This window comes from Poecilia mexicana, unplaced genomic scaffold, assembly GCF_051168715.1.
Source record: "Poecilia mexicana isolate PSO_F unplaced genomic scaffold, ASM5116871v1 scaffold_11, whole genome shotgun sequence".
NCBI lineage: Eukaryota > Metazoa > Chordata > Actinopteri > Cyprinodontiformes > Poeciliidae > Poecilia > Poecilia mexicana.
In genome coordinates this window covers 15,804,431-15,819,874 of record NW_028263380.1, presented here as the reverse complement: position 1 = coordinate 15,819,874, position 15,444 = coordinate 15,804,431, and the positions used below count along the sequence as shown (strand labels likewise).

General features: G+C 38.3%; 1 non-coding gene across 1 annotated transcript; it reads right to left on the bottom strand.

Moving 5' to 3' along the window:
• Positions 1 to 13,796: 13,796 nt before the first annotated feature.
• Positions 13,797 to 13,869, bottom strand: trnav-uac (transfer RNA valine (anticodon UAC)). The gene has a single exon. It is a non-coding gene; the product is annotated as a tRNA-Val (tRNA).
• Between the last annotated feature and the right edge of the window lie 1,575 nt (positions 13,870 to 15,444).

Below are 15,444 nucleotides of genomic sequence, written 5' to 3'. Positions count from 1 at the left end.
TACTCTATAGACATCTATTTGAGAAGTAAGGATTACACATGTCAAACAGAGTAATATCGTCACAGTAGAAAATGCCAAAGGTTGTTTTGCAGCTTTCGTTATTATAAATCAATTACCAGAAATAAACTATCAAATCATGAATAAAAAAATGCCATGAAAAGCTGATCACAAAAGGTAATTTTTTTTTTTACATTTGATTGTATGATTTCCATTGCGGCACATTTTTTACTTCCCACACAAACTGTGTTTTTGTGCTTCCGTATTTTGCTATTTTTTTCTTTTTATTACATACAGTTATGCTGGTAGCCATAGCGATATCTTTTGTAAGAATGAGACTCGTCAACAATACCAAAGGGCAATTGACAGCCCTCTTTTATTTATCAATTTATGCTGGTCTTGTAAACATGCCAATCAACCATCATGTAAATCTGTATATGCATGTTTGAAATTGTATTTTAGTACTTTTGATGATGTCTTCACAAGTAATTTGACAAAAATATGATATTCTTACAACTGGACTAAAGTGGTAACCCTTATGCTATGCAATGCTTTATGTTGCTTCTACAAGTTCAGCACATGGTACGATTCTTCACACTTTGCATATCTTCTGGATGATATTGCACCTCGTTTTTTTTTCTGCATATGATTTATCTATTGCTTATAAAAGCTGTTTTCACCTCAGTCGTGTCCTGAACTCTCAAGCATCTGCTGCCAACCTTCACTTGTATAAAAGATCCTCCAAATCTCTAGTTTTGACACGTGGCAGGATTTATCTCTCTCCCGGTTACATATCGTCTTCATATTTTAGCCATCTGTCTTTCGGATCAAAAACAAATCAAGACGTGTCGCTGTCTGTTGTTTGAATTGCAGATTCGACTCTGAACTCCATCCGTCATGGACCGTCTCTATCTGACACCTTGTTCTAATCTTAAAATATACCAATCAGTCATAACGGCGTGACTAACAACCCAGTAAAGCAGGAAAACAAGCAATATAAAATACATTTATGCGAGGTCCTTCATTTTAAAATCCTGACCTTATATACGCTCGTGTTGTTGCCTCCTATTTCTGCCAGTTTGCAGGTCACTTTTATTTCTTTGTACAAATGTTGCCTTATATTATTGTTGAACCAGTGACAGACTTTTATTTGGATTCTCCAATTAATCAGCCAAAACTGTCCAAAGATGATGAGCAAGGAAGTGAACATGTACAACCACCAACAAACCTGCTTTTGATCACTTTCACAAAACACTTATAAGACAAAGTTAGACTGTTACCATTAAGACAATAAGTCCCACAACAGAAGTCTTAATCTGAGTTAATTTAACCAGAGTGATGGTTTGAGCTTTTTTCTTGGTTATTATTGATATACAGTGGACCCCATCTGGTCATGGTTCAGTATTCATGGATTCACTTAGTCGTGGATTTTTCTGTAGAATGTAACTCCAAATTATTTGCAAAAAATTGTGCAGAATTTTTAATTGAGCATTATCTAAAATTTTGTGAAGAAATTGCAGCTTGAAGAGCTAAAATACCTGATAATAATGCTACTTACACTATTGACTGGTTTTAGCAAATTTTCTGGTTAGTCTGAACTGTGGGATTTCATTGGCTGCAAATCCTCAAGCTAAATAACATCCAGTGACAAAAACAACCTAATGAAACCTGACATAATCTTACCTGAGTTGTAGAATAATGGATATAAATAATTTGATCAGTAATTGGCAAATCATTGGTATTACATGTGTAGAATACATTCTCATCCACACAGAACAGGTGATAATAACATTTATAAACATTTTATGATTCTCAAAAAGGTTGACTCCTAAGTAACAAGTCTGTCATCAGCAACATAGTCTCTCTGCTGTGCCAGCCCTTGCCCTTTGCTGTGTTCTGATAGGTGTAAGCCTGCTTGTTTAACAGATTTCCTTTGGGGTTTTCTCAGAAGGGTACTGGTTTAAAACAGCCAGCTGGTGCTATGGAGATGCTCCTGCCAGATTATTAATAGTCATCACCCGTCCTGTCCCCTGTCTCACATCTTGCAATAGAGTCACCTCTTTTTAGTTCGACAGCCAGTAGCAGAGACTCTCCATTTTTTTTTCGATCGCGGTTTTTTGACTTTGCAAATGCATTACACTGTAGGAAATATTCAAACTTGTCTTCGAGGGCCGATTTGTACGGCTTGTAGACGTCTATTTCAACACACGACTCAATAAGCTCACTTGAGATTACAAGTCTTTAAAATTTTGCTTGCGGAGGCAATTTAACTATTTGATTCAGCCGTGTAGGACCAGGGATGTGTCTAAATGGACACATCCCTGTTCTGCGAGTTTGACACCCCTGTAATAAAGGGTGGCACATTTGTGGGTGAGCAGCAGAGTTGAGTATATTGGTTGTACCAATAAACATTTTGCCAGAGTCTCTCTCACGTGGATCAAATCTTCAGTTCAAAAACTTAGTTTCAATCAGGTAAGTTTGGAAAAGTCCAAATGTACGGCTAAGATTCATTAACCGTCAAGCTTTTATGTTAATTGCAGTCCATTTTGATTTTCAAGTAGATCTGTAAAAAGGGGATTATTTGTTGACTAAGTTTTATTTTTCCCTAACAAATGCCAAAAATGATGGATAAGTTGACATTTTTTCCCTCTGTTATGAGATGTTTTTTGTTGTTTAAGACATAATCTTCCATAATAAATAAGCTAGAACTAAAGAATAGTCTAAATCTTTTATATAAATATGTCAAATTCTGGCAATATAACACCTGAATTTGAATCCCTTCATAAATCCATCTACTAATGTAAAGTATCTTGGTTTTTACCAGTCGGCAGATGGAAAAGGAGAAAAATAACTTGACTACCAGACATGCTTGATCTAGCAATTCAAGATTAGCTTTTCAATTCTCATTGGGTAAATTGGACACCTCCAGTGAACATGTGATGTGTTGTAGTTTGTTTTTAAAACAAGCTCCGTTGGACCTGACAAGGCCATCCTGATCCTCTCAGACTGACGACGGCTCCTGCTCAGCAGCACATCACTGCTCTGCTGAGCAGCTGCCTATGTCTGCACAGTCTCTCTGATAAGACACCGTATGTCGCTTAATGCACTTTCAAAGTTTTGGCCATATTTGTGACACTAAATTAGCTATTGCTCAAGCACTTTGCATGTCAAAATGTTTTGCCTTTTAAGGATCATTAGGATTTATTTTTTTTTTTTTTAATTATCCGTTTTTAGGCACTTAAGAGTTTTTTAAATGAGGGCTAGTATTGTGCCATCTGTAAAATTTAACAGAGAGCAGAGTGACATTCAACATCTGTTTCCCTTTGACATGATCCATGGATGCTGACTGACTTAGCAGCTTTTTGTGTGATCAAACTGGTGACCTTTGAGTAAGTGGATGGTATCTCAAGATCTTGCCACCATGATGATTTTTAAAAAAGACTTATATTGCCTCCCATAATGTTTTCTTTCCACAGGAATTTTTATTTTGTCCTGTTTTTTATATACATGTTTTTTTGTTTGAACCTTTCAGGTATGTGTTGGCTAGACAATATATCAGAATGTGTTTGGTTTACGAGGGTGTCGTTTGAAGAAATTCTAAGATGTTTTGAGGGTTTCTAAATTTGCAGATCATTTTTTGGTCTCTTTTGGAATTTGGTCGAATAGAACTGAAAACAAATAACAATTCTATTGCCATTTTATTTTAACTGCATGTTCATATGCTATATGATCAGTTACTACTCAGTCCTCAGGAATAACACTGAAATCTAGTTTTATTTTTTTTTCCATGCGCCTTATTTAGTTACTTTTTTAAATGATACGAATGATGCAGCCCTAATTACCACAGCTACTCTAAAAAAAAGTAATTTCCACCTTCAGCTACATCAATACTTTTATGAACAGATCGTTTCTAAAATGTTTAAAAATACAGATCCATTCAACAAATTTTAATAAACACTTAGTGAATTGTGCTACTTTAAAAAAATTAAGTGGAACACATCAATTACACACAGATTGAACTTTCCATCCCTTTTGTAAGTGGTATGATGATTTATCTCCACACAGCTTATGAATACACAACATTTTAAATTGAAATATTAAATTTACCCCCATGTAATGGTGCAGAGCAGAGTGCCAAAACTGTCCCCAGTATTGTCTGGAAAAGTTGTGTCCCCACATGTCTGACAAGTAGCTGGGGCCTAAACACTTGCTCTCAGAGCACCTCTCCTGCAGACAAGCAGCAGTAGCAACTAGCAAACACCTAGTGGAACTGCGAGTCTGATAATATAAGCTACTTCTTGCTCCAACACTTAGAATGGTAGAAAGGTTTTGTTGTTGTGATGACGTACTGAAGGTTTAATGTTGGAAAGAGCAGGAGCTTTTTAAAGTGGCAGAGGACAGTTTCCGGGCACCAAATTGCAAAGTCCAATTTCTTTTATGTCACCAAAAATTCGTAAGCTTAGAGTTTAATACTTAATTTTCAAAAATGTTCAGTGTAAATGAAAACTTTTTTTTTTTTACTTTATGGATATGTTTTAGAAATATGAAGTTACCATCCAGGTGTGTGCTCTGGAGCCAGTGGAGAAGCTGTAAATAACAGCATTGAAGATGGAGAGGAGGGAACTATTTCAGAGTTAGTAGGGTGTATACTTGATTGATGAAGGTAATTTGGTCCTTCACAAACTTTTTGCTGGAAGAGAAAAAAAAAATTGAAATTGAAATTTATCTAGGTTTCGTGTCATTAGCTGCATTTTTAAATCTGAGGCAAATCATTTGATCAGTAGAGGCATCTTTAAATAACCATTCATATGATTTTTCCTCACATAGGGACATGCTGGAATCTCAAGCAAAGAAAATCTGTTGAAGCTTATTTTCCTGTCTCCTTGGTTCAGAATATATCTAATAATTGGGCCTGAACTAATTAAGTTTATTTAACACAATGTAGCCATTTCAGATCAGGCTGAAATATAGATTGAATAACTGTGACCAGTCCCCCTTTTTTTTTCAATGTGCAGCTCATAGCATTGCACAGTTCATAAAAACATTGTGTGTTATTTGTGTGTAATCCTTTGATCTTCTGTAAAATTCCCAACTACAATTTCCCCAAAATGCCACATAGGTAGCCGCTCCCAAGAATACGGGGTTTATTGCAGAAGTGTCTGAATAAGACACCAACGTCTCCTGTGACAGCTGATGGATGAGAGTTAGTGCCATGGCTAAAATATGAATATATCTCATGTAACTGTTAACATCCATGGCCACCATGATTTTGAATGACTTATGTGAATAAGTTTATTCAAGTATGATTTTAATTTGATTTCTTATTTAATGGAAACCTGGCAATTGCAAACTTTGCACACATTTGTAATGAAACTGCAGCTAATTCAAGTTCAACACACACACACACACGCACACACACACATATACACACACACACACACACACACACACGCACACACACACCCCCACACACACACACACAAATAACGAAAATCACTGTTTTTTAATAAAAGTCAGATCTTGCCAAAAGCCGATTGATGGAATCGCTGAATAGGTCTCAATTCTGTACAGGTTTAAGCCTTTGAGTAAAAGTAAGCAGCATTCTTCATATAACTGTACAGTGTTTACCCCAGTCACATTATGGTCTTTGCTAATATGCATGCCTATTAAAAAAAATGTCAAAAATGGAAGGCCATGATTTTGAATGGATGAAAGCATGTCTGTGATAATTCATTTGTTCATGGCTCTATTGTCCACCGTCTTCAAGCACCTGCTGAAGACTGAATTGCATAGCTTTGCTCAGTAATACTCTCGGGCTTGAATATTAGTATGTCAAATACTGCCTCAGATTACATACTAAGTAATTCCAGTCAAAGTCAAGTGAATACCATACCATCTTGTGTGAGGATCAAACCATCTGTGATGCCCCCAAACCCTGTTGACTCTCCAGCCTGTGCAGCTGTCATTGCTATATTATTGCTGGCAGAGATGGCAAAGGCTAAATTGCTTTCAGTTTATATGTGTATCGGTGTGTGTTCAAAATGTAGTCCTGAAGAAATATACTGTCATAAGAATCCCCACAAAAGCAATTTTTAGTAGTTTGGTAGCAGAGAGATGGACATATAAACAGCAACCAGACTAGAGGTGCATAGTGGGTTTGTTTTTTTTTTTTTAGATGAAGAGCATTACCGATATGATTTCTTGTTGCAAGCACTCTCTGGCTCTTGCAGGTCAAACCAAACTCATGCCAGCAAATTTAATCGAATGTGCAAAAATATGTGTGCATCTGTCAAAAAACTCAGTCATACCGTTTCTGCTTTTCTCAGGGTATTTGTGCCTGTGGCCACATTTTACAATGATGCAAAGAGATTTCGAGGAGAAAAACCACATACTCAGAAGATCGTCATAACAATGACATTCCATTCACTTGTATGGAGAGATTCAGCACAGAGGTGGTGTGCATTGATTTTTGTCGGCCTCTATTTGATATGACACTTTTGCACATTTTTCTGAACTGCTTTTTAAGCGTTACCTTATGGATTTCCTGGTAAATTGTTTTGAGTTGAATGTTGAATGTTAATTTTCTCACAGAAATATTTTTAAAATGGTAGCGCTGTGGCAACTGAGTGAGCTGTAACTAAAAATTGCCATTTTGGTAGAAAAAAAATAAAAATATAAAATCTCTGATTGATCCTATGGGAAGTGGAGTTTGTTACAGTCACTGAAAGATCTGTCTGTCTGTCTGTACAACCAGTGGCTCTATTCTGTTCTCACCAGAGGAGACTGCTCGCCAAGACTAAAGCCTGTAACCCAACAAAAGTAACTCAATAGTTGCTTCTATTCAGGGTTGTATTGTTTGGCTTATGATCCATTTCTCATGACTCCAGGTGAGTGTTGGAACATAGATGGAATGATAAATTCAGAAGATTGTAAGCTGCACTTTTGGCACACCTCATTCCTCGGTATGAGAGATCAGAGGAGTGTCTTTCTTCAGAGATCCCAATCTATCCACCACTCACGTCCTGCCATTACTCATGAGCTAGATTTATCAATATTTAAGCTTCTCTGCTAGAGGCAGAGCTCGGCCCTTGACCTGGATGGAGCGATCTAACTTTTTTCCATCACAAACCATGTCATCGGACTCGGAGGTGACTCTTACCCTGCTACACCTTTTTCAGATTATATAGTTCTTTTGGCATCTTCCCATCCAAGCTTCCAAACCAGACGCACTCCTTACCACAACGTCGCCTTTAGGTCCTGCCCATGAACACCATGAGCTCTGTGTCAGCACAGGCCCAGTCCAGCCAGCACTGGGAATAATTTTGACATTGGAGCAGAAATGCAAACAAAGCTGATGCTTTGACTACGCAAGGACCTCACTCTCCCACAGTGTACTCAGGTAGTACCACTTGCAAAATACCTTGACTAATATCCTAAGCCTTTTCAAGATCCAAAGAACATGTGGAAGAGGAGTACAATGAAGGCACTGGCATGAAACATTTATAGCACTGCAGGTCATCATAAACATGTGGTGTTAGTGTGATGGCCTGGGTCTGCTTTGTGGCTTCCAAGACATGAATGAATTGATGGAACAATCAATTCTGCTGTAGATGAGAAAATCCTGAATGAGAATGTCTTGGGATGAGTTCTTGAACATAGTGTCAAGTGTATTTTCTTTATGCAGCTGTATAATAAGAAATGTCACATCAGTAAGTAATAAAATGTTTTTTGAATGACCTAGTCAAAGTTTGTACTTGGATTTGATGCAGTGGCTTGACCTAAACAGATTTTCCATGCACAAAAAAATCTTAATGTGACTGAATTGACACAATTACATGTCTGAATGAATTTTTGGTTCTTTCTACTTGGCAGAAAAGACTTATTGCAAATGATTGATGGCAAGAATTAGGATTAGGGGTTAGTTTCTTTTCACATTGGGTCACGTTGGTGTGGACTGCTTGCTTGGCCTATCCGAAATCATTTTAAAACGGCTTTTATCTCAGCTCAAATTATTCAGAAAAAAAAAATCACTTAATCTGTAATATTAAAATGTGACAAAAAAACAGAGGACTTCTGTACGGTGCAACTTTCTCTATATGTCCACCAGAAATACTGATTTTGTTTTTATTTTTAAATTGCATGTTTTCATGATGTGCAGTGGAGTTTGATTGGAATTTAGTTTCAGATATATTATTAAATTTAAAGGTTTGCCTCCATCAATTGTAGGGGAGGCTGTAAAATATTCAGCCTTTCATTTACCTGTATTTAGCCTGACTCACTTCAGTTAATATCCAAACCATTTATGGGCTGCCCTCTCACAATATCCAATACAAACAGGTAGAAACTGTTACCCACCTATCTACTGACCTCTCTATAATAAACTGAATGCGTCTTCCCCGTTTCCTCTCATAATTTTCTCTGTGTGACCTTATTGTTCACTTCATTAAACTGAAAGCCATAAATTTGACACCCATCATCCTGAACACACACAGTCACCCAGTTTACATGCTTTCAAACACACACACACACACACACACACACACACACACACACACACACACACGCACACGCACACACACACGCTCTCTTTATTCATCTGGTGTGGCAAGTGACAGCCTCTCAGTTGGTGCTGGATTTACAACCCAAAAATACCTTGCCTGTGTGAGTGTGTGTTGCTGAGGTTGTGTGTATATGTCCTGCTTTGCGAGAGAGCAGAAAGGTAGCGGTAAAGAGAGAATGAGATGTAGATAAATAACCATTTGAGGAGATTCCTCCTTTCCTGCAGGCGCTTTTGTGAGATGGAAAGAGTGAAGTAGAAACAAAGAGACAGAATCAAAGAGGCAGGGGCTGCAATTCTTAGATTCAGTCCATCTCACACAAAATGGCTGCACACCACAATCTATCACGTCTTTATTAGAAATTACACACACAACACCTACACACATGCGCACGGCAGAGTGTAGTAGATTGCATCCAAATCACTACCATCAGAAAGTAATGGGAGATGGTGGCTGGAGGCAGTGTCCACTTTGCCTCTTACAAACCAGATGCCACATGAGTAGTGAACTTAAATGTGCAATGGAAGAGAAGCTTATTCAAAGAGCAGTATGAATAGAAAAGTGCCACTCCTTTGGAATAAAAACTGCCTAAAGACTGACATGAAGATAAAAAATATATATAAATTGCTTTTCATAAGATGATTGAACCATTGATCTTTACAACCACAGCTTAAAACCAGAAACCAGTTGCATGGACTGGACCAAAGTTGGTGAGAGTAAAAAAAGCTTTGTCATGGTTGAATCTCTTCTGATCCTTGAACACAAGCAGCTTGACCTTCCCATAATGCTTTAAGATGCTCAGCAGTCACTTGGTCATCATGTGAAAGGATCTCTAAGTCTTTGGAAGTCTGGTAAAGTGACTGATATTGGTTGCTCACAAAGTAGACATTATAGAAAGATAAAAATGTTTTTAAATCGTTATCTTGTAACATGCTCCTCAGTCAGTATTTCTTTCGTATTTTGTGCAGAAGTTATTAGCCACTCGAGAGCATTAGTTATGCAAACTATAAATAAATAAATATTTCTACATCATGACATGTCTGTGAACCACGGGCACCTTGGACACTGCCAGGGTGCAAAAATAAGAACAGTTTTAGAAACATAGTGACAATCCCAGGAGGTTTTCTCTGTCTGGTCTCCGATCTCCCCAGAGTGTGATCGTCAGGCTGCGAGGAGCACAGGAACAAGTGCATCCCGCAGAAACTCTGGCCCTCAGGACGCAGAGGAGTTTCTGTCAGTGTCCTTGTGTCAGGCACCATGAGCCAGTAAGAGAGGTCCTCAGTATATGACATGATAACTTTGTGGAATGAGGAGACACAATATTAAACTGGAAATTGTAGCTATGTGACTAATAACTCTGCAATGGATTTGACTGTAGGTCAGAAAGTTTAGCAGATGTTGGAGCAGCTGTAAAGTGAAAATGTTTGAGATCAAACCCCATGCCCCTGAAATATACTTGTAATTGGAAACCACTTATAATAAAACAATACCCTAAATTACAGTATTTAAATTGTATGAATCATTTTGTAGAAACATTGCACATAGGCTTTCTTTAAAGAGACTAAATCCCTCAAGCATTTTCACGGAATATTTGCGCACGTGTTTGCGCCTTTAGATATTCACGTTTTCCAATTCTCGTAGTAAACGTGAGAAGAATAATGCTATAAATCAGCTGACGGCGTGATGTAAAACTTCTCAAAGTTGTCTTGTTTTCACATTCGAGGTTCCTGCCTCTTTGTGTTGCCGCTCTGACAACCGCAAAATCCCCTCAGTCAACTTTGAAGAATGGGTGGGGTATCTGGGGGATACGCGGCTATATTTTTATCAGTACTGTGGTCAGCATACAAAGTACAGTGTTAGCCTTCAATCCAATGTGAACACAATAAAAAAAAAATGTTGTCTGGTTGTCTGCGAAACCCCATATCACTGACAGAATGTTGCACATACCGATATTCTGCAGGGCATCTGCTGTAATTCAATTCCTCCATGCTTACTATTTTCAATCAGAGGGATCTGTATCTATCCTCACAAAAACCACAGGTTACACTCGCAGTGCTGTCGGCCATGTGTGAAACTAATCAGAGCTTAAACCTGCTGCATGCGGGTCTGTATTTCTGGGTGTGCTTGTTTGGAAACAGCCACTGGGCACCTTGTTGTGAAGTCAGTAATGGTCCCTTGTCTAGTATGCTGCCCTCTATTTGCAGAGACACATGCACCCATTGACACAGTCTGCACCTCCACACACACTCGCCTACACACACACCCCACGAGGTAGATTGCTTTTTACACACTCAGCTGCTGATTAACAAATATTGCATATTGAACACGAGTGTATTTATCTGTATGTGTGCTGCAAAATAGGAATCACTCAATTGTGTCAGTGGCGGCCGCCCTCCTTCCCCTCCAGCATGGAGGAGCATTATTGGAAATCTCATTAATCAGTTACCTCATTAGTGCATTGAGGATCCATGTTCCACAGAAAACTGGAGGAAAAAAAAAAAGCAAGTGTGTCATCCCATTTATGCAATATGTGTAGCCAATAGACTCCAATATTCCACAACTGACTTCTTACAATCCTGACTTAGCGATGAAACTCCTGGAACTTTTAGAGTATTTTTATATCTAAAATGATCCAGAGGCAAATGAAGTGTTTCGTCCACTGGGAAAGTCTACCCCAAATGTCGTCTTTGGTAGAGAATGTTATCCTTGTGAGGCAGATTTGAATTACGACGAGCACTAGAGATGTAAATTACTGTAACTTAAACATCCATTTCATTTTTGAAAGGCCATGCAAATATGTAATAGTGAGCAGCAGTACGGTTTCATGCCAAGAAAGAGTACCGCAGGTGCAAATTTTGCTTTAAGTATGCTAACGGAGAAGGCAAGAGGGGAGCCGCACTGACTCTGTAGATTCAGAGAAACGGTGTAGCAGGGCTCCGAGAGAGGAGCGGTGTTACTGTACGAGGAGGTCTGGAGTGGCAGAGAAGTATGAAAGAGTGGTGCAGGACATCGAGGAGAGCAGTGAGGTGGGCTGCAGGAGGGACAGAGGGAGTTCAAGATGAAGGTGGGACTGTATCAAGGTTCGCCTCTAAGCCCCTTCCTGTTTGCTTTGTTGATGGGCAGGCTAACAGATGAAGTTAGACAGGAGTCTCTGTGGACTATGATGTTTACAGATGACATGATGTGCAGTGAGAGCAGGGACTATGTAAAGGAAGAGGTAGAGGTATGCGCTAGAAAAGAGAAGAATGATTAGTTGCACCACTGGTGCCGCGCTCATTTACCTCCCTCTGTAAATGAGAGAGGTTCAAGTGGGATGGTGACGTTACAGGAAGAAGAAGGTGGATGACATAATTGCCTACGGTCAACGTTTCAGAGCAACAGGTGCGGCGCGTGTTGGAATGGCAGAGAAACGTGTCTGATGCTATGTGTAATAAAAGGGAATCAACAAGAATGACACTACAAGACAGTAGTGAGATCAGCAATATTTTATTCTTTAGAAGCTGTGCCAATGAAGCAAAGACAGGAGGCAGAGCTAGAAGCTGGAGAGTTGGTTGGTTTGAGGGTAGAGGATGCAGAGGATGTGACTAAATGGAGACGGATGATTTGCTGTGACAACGCCTGACGGAAAAAGCCAAAAGAGAAGAAAAGAGTTGCATATGTGATTAAAATGTACTGCATAGTAAGTAATTCTGTTCCAGGGTAGTCAGTCTAGTCATTTGAAAAAATAGAACACCCCAACAAGGATTCAGTTTTTTCTGAGAGAGATGTTCTTTTATACCTTTAGTAATGTATGTGTAAAGCATGCTTTTAATGTTATATATATATATATATATATATATATATATATATATATATATATATATATATATATATATATATATATATAACAGCCTGGCTCATTGGCAGCAAAATATGAAGTCATATTACACCCCTTGACTGCATTTTGCATAATATTGTGTAATCAGATAAAGTCTCTCATTAAAACATTCAAAAACTTATATGCAGCTTTGTGTTCTCATTCCAACTATGATTATCATATTTTCCCTCAGCCACAGACTGCAGAGCTCTTTCATGCTATTTGTTTTCAGAATATCTTTGCTTTGTAGCAACTGCAGGAAATTTAATTTGCAAGCTGAAATAAGACAAAAGTCCAAAAGCCAAACAATTATAATCAGCCTTAATTAGCCTCTGAAATCAATCAAAAACCAGAGGCTTGCAAATGTATCCATGTCTACTGAGAGTTTCAGGTTTTTGTCTTGTAATCACAACCTTTCGCATATTTCTTTGGCCTTGCATATGACAAAGCAACACAAGTGGAAGTAAAGTGCATGCTTGTCAATGTTTTGAGTCTGAACCTATCAAGACCTTGCTGTCTGACTTGAGAGATCCACTGCTTAGGTCATGTGCTCCACAAATGTGGCCTTAATGGAAGAGTGAATAGACAAAGATCATTTGCCATAAGGCAGGGGTGTCAAACTCAATTTCACCGAGGGCCACTTCAGCATATTGGCCCCCCTCAACGGGCCACATTGACGGTACAAATCAGGAGTGCATCCCTGCTAAAACACCCCAGACAAAAGGTTGACTTCCCTCATTCACGTCTGTAGAGGCTTATAATGAGTCAGTGGTCCAGGTGTGTTAGAGAAGGAATGCATCTAAAGTTGCAGATGGTAGCTCTGGAAAACTAGACTTGGGCACCCCCAGCATAAATGTATGAAAATACAATGCTAAAAATAAATTAAACACCTCATATTGTTAAATAACTGATTTTATGTATTGAAATTTTAAATATTGCATTTGAGTTTCCATGGCCTATAAAATGCTGGGGGGGGCCACGAGTTTGACACATGTGCATTACGCCATAGAACTGCCAATTGGTAATTGAAGTAAAGTAGCTTCAATTTCAAAGAACCCGACATTGAAGTTGATTGGCAAATGAACCATCGCAACCATCTTGTTGTCTCACTGCACCCCAAGAGATGCATAACCTACAAAAACCATTTCTGTCTGGTTTCAAACCAGAGACCTTTTGTATGTAAAGCAAACGTGATAACCACTACACTACAGAAACTGAACTTCTCTGCTTTGTTTCAGTTTGAGGTTCTAAAGTTGATAATGTGAGATGCAACATGAAAATTTCAACTCAGGTTTGCACTCAGATGCCTGGAGTACAGACCATGACACCACAGAACCCTTGTTGACCTTTAGTAAACACCTGTGATGAATAGAACATGCAAAATCTGTTTCTGTCTGGTTTTGAACCAGAGACCTTTTGCGTGTAAAGCAAACGTGATAACCACTACACTACAGAAACTCAGGCTCTTTGCAGTGTTCCGGGTAGATGATCCACATTTTGTTAGAGACTAATGAGCATGGAACGATGTCAAATACCACAGATCCTCTCAGAGAGCACAGTAACTTGGTGAACAAACTGTCAGACTTATACTTGTGCCTAATTTCACATTACAGTCCATAAACTAAGCCTGGGATCAAAAAATTGTATTAAAGATGTCATTAGCAGAGACAAATGGTTCTACAGAGACTTGGCTAAATGGCTATAAAATAAAATCAATGCTTACAAATAAAAAATGGTTCAAAAATAAAATTATTACATTAAAATAAAAAATATCTGTGAAATACAATCAACACATGAAAATTAAAAATGGTTCAAAAATACAATCAACACTTAAAAATACAAAATCTCTGGAAAATAAAATATTATGTATGTTGTTTTGAAAAACATTAGAATATAAGCACTTTTATCAAATCTTCATTGTGGTAAGATCATGTAAGTTCTTCTTAAATCCATGGAAACTCAACAGTTTGTAAGGTAGGTGAGTTAGCTCAGCAGGTTAGAGCACCGTGCTGGTAATGCTGAGGTCGTCAGTTCAAACCCCGTATGGGGCAATTCATGTGTAAGGTCTTTCAGACAATCAACACTTCAAAATAAATAAGGGTTCAAAAATAAAATCAACACTTCAAAAATAAATAAGGGTTCAAAAATAAAATCAACACTTCAAAATAAATAAGGGTTCAAAAATAAAATAAATAGTTCAAAATGTATAATGGTTTCTGTACATTCCATAAAATCAATACTTACAAATAAAAAATGGTTAGGAAGCACATTACAAACCTTTTGTTGAAATGGCACATTAAATTCAAGTCTCCATTGCAGACCAGAGAAAACTTAAGAGAATTCAGCGTTGTGTTAATACATTTGAGGGCTCCTCTAGTGGATTAACACAACGTTGCATTTATCTTGAGGAAATAAATGACGATGCAAAAGTTAATTAGACTGTAACATGCGCAGTCCTCTGCTCAACCACTGCGGAATTAGAAAGAAACCGCTGGAAGTAACTCGTCCAGCGGATTTAACAAATGGAGCCTTCTGGGTTCACGTTACCCAAGAGAGCGGTGCTCTGGAGGAGCTGCAGACGTAACATCATCTGTCCGTTTCGGAGAAGCGAAACCACGCAAAAAAAAAAAGCACACACTGGACCGCGCAGGGTAAAACACTCACAGACTTCAGTTGATCTGTTTGGATCAGACAGATCCAACTGACTGATGAATTAGCGCAGAATTTTCTGCAGATGGGAACCAGGAGGAAGTGCATTCAGACCCCAGTGGGTGAAGTGATGCTAATTTAAGTGAAGTCGCTTAATTTAATTTATTAAAAGTTATTGGGGCCTCATTCAGTGGTTTTTGTCACTAAGAGAAAAATGTAGATACATTTATCTGCTTAATCTGTGCTGGGATCTGGATTCACGGTGAATATTAACTAAACCGCATAAAATGCGACTAAATATCCGATGTTAATATGATTGTAATTTCACGGATAAAAATAGTATATGACCGATTTTTTTATGCTGTCGGTCAAGATAACAGATAA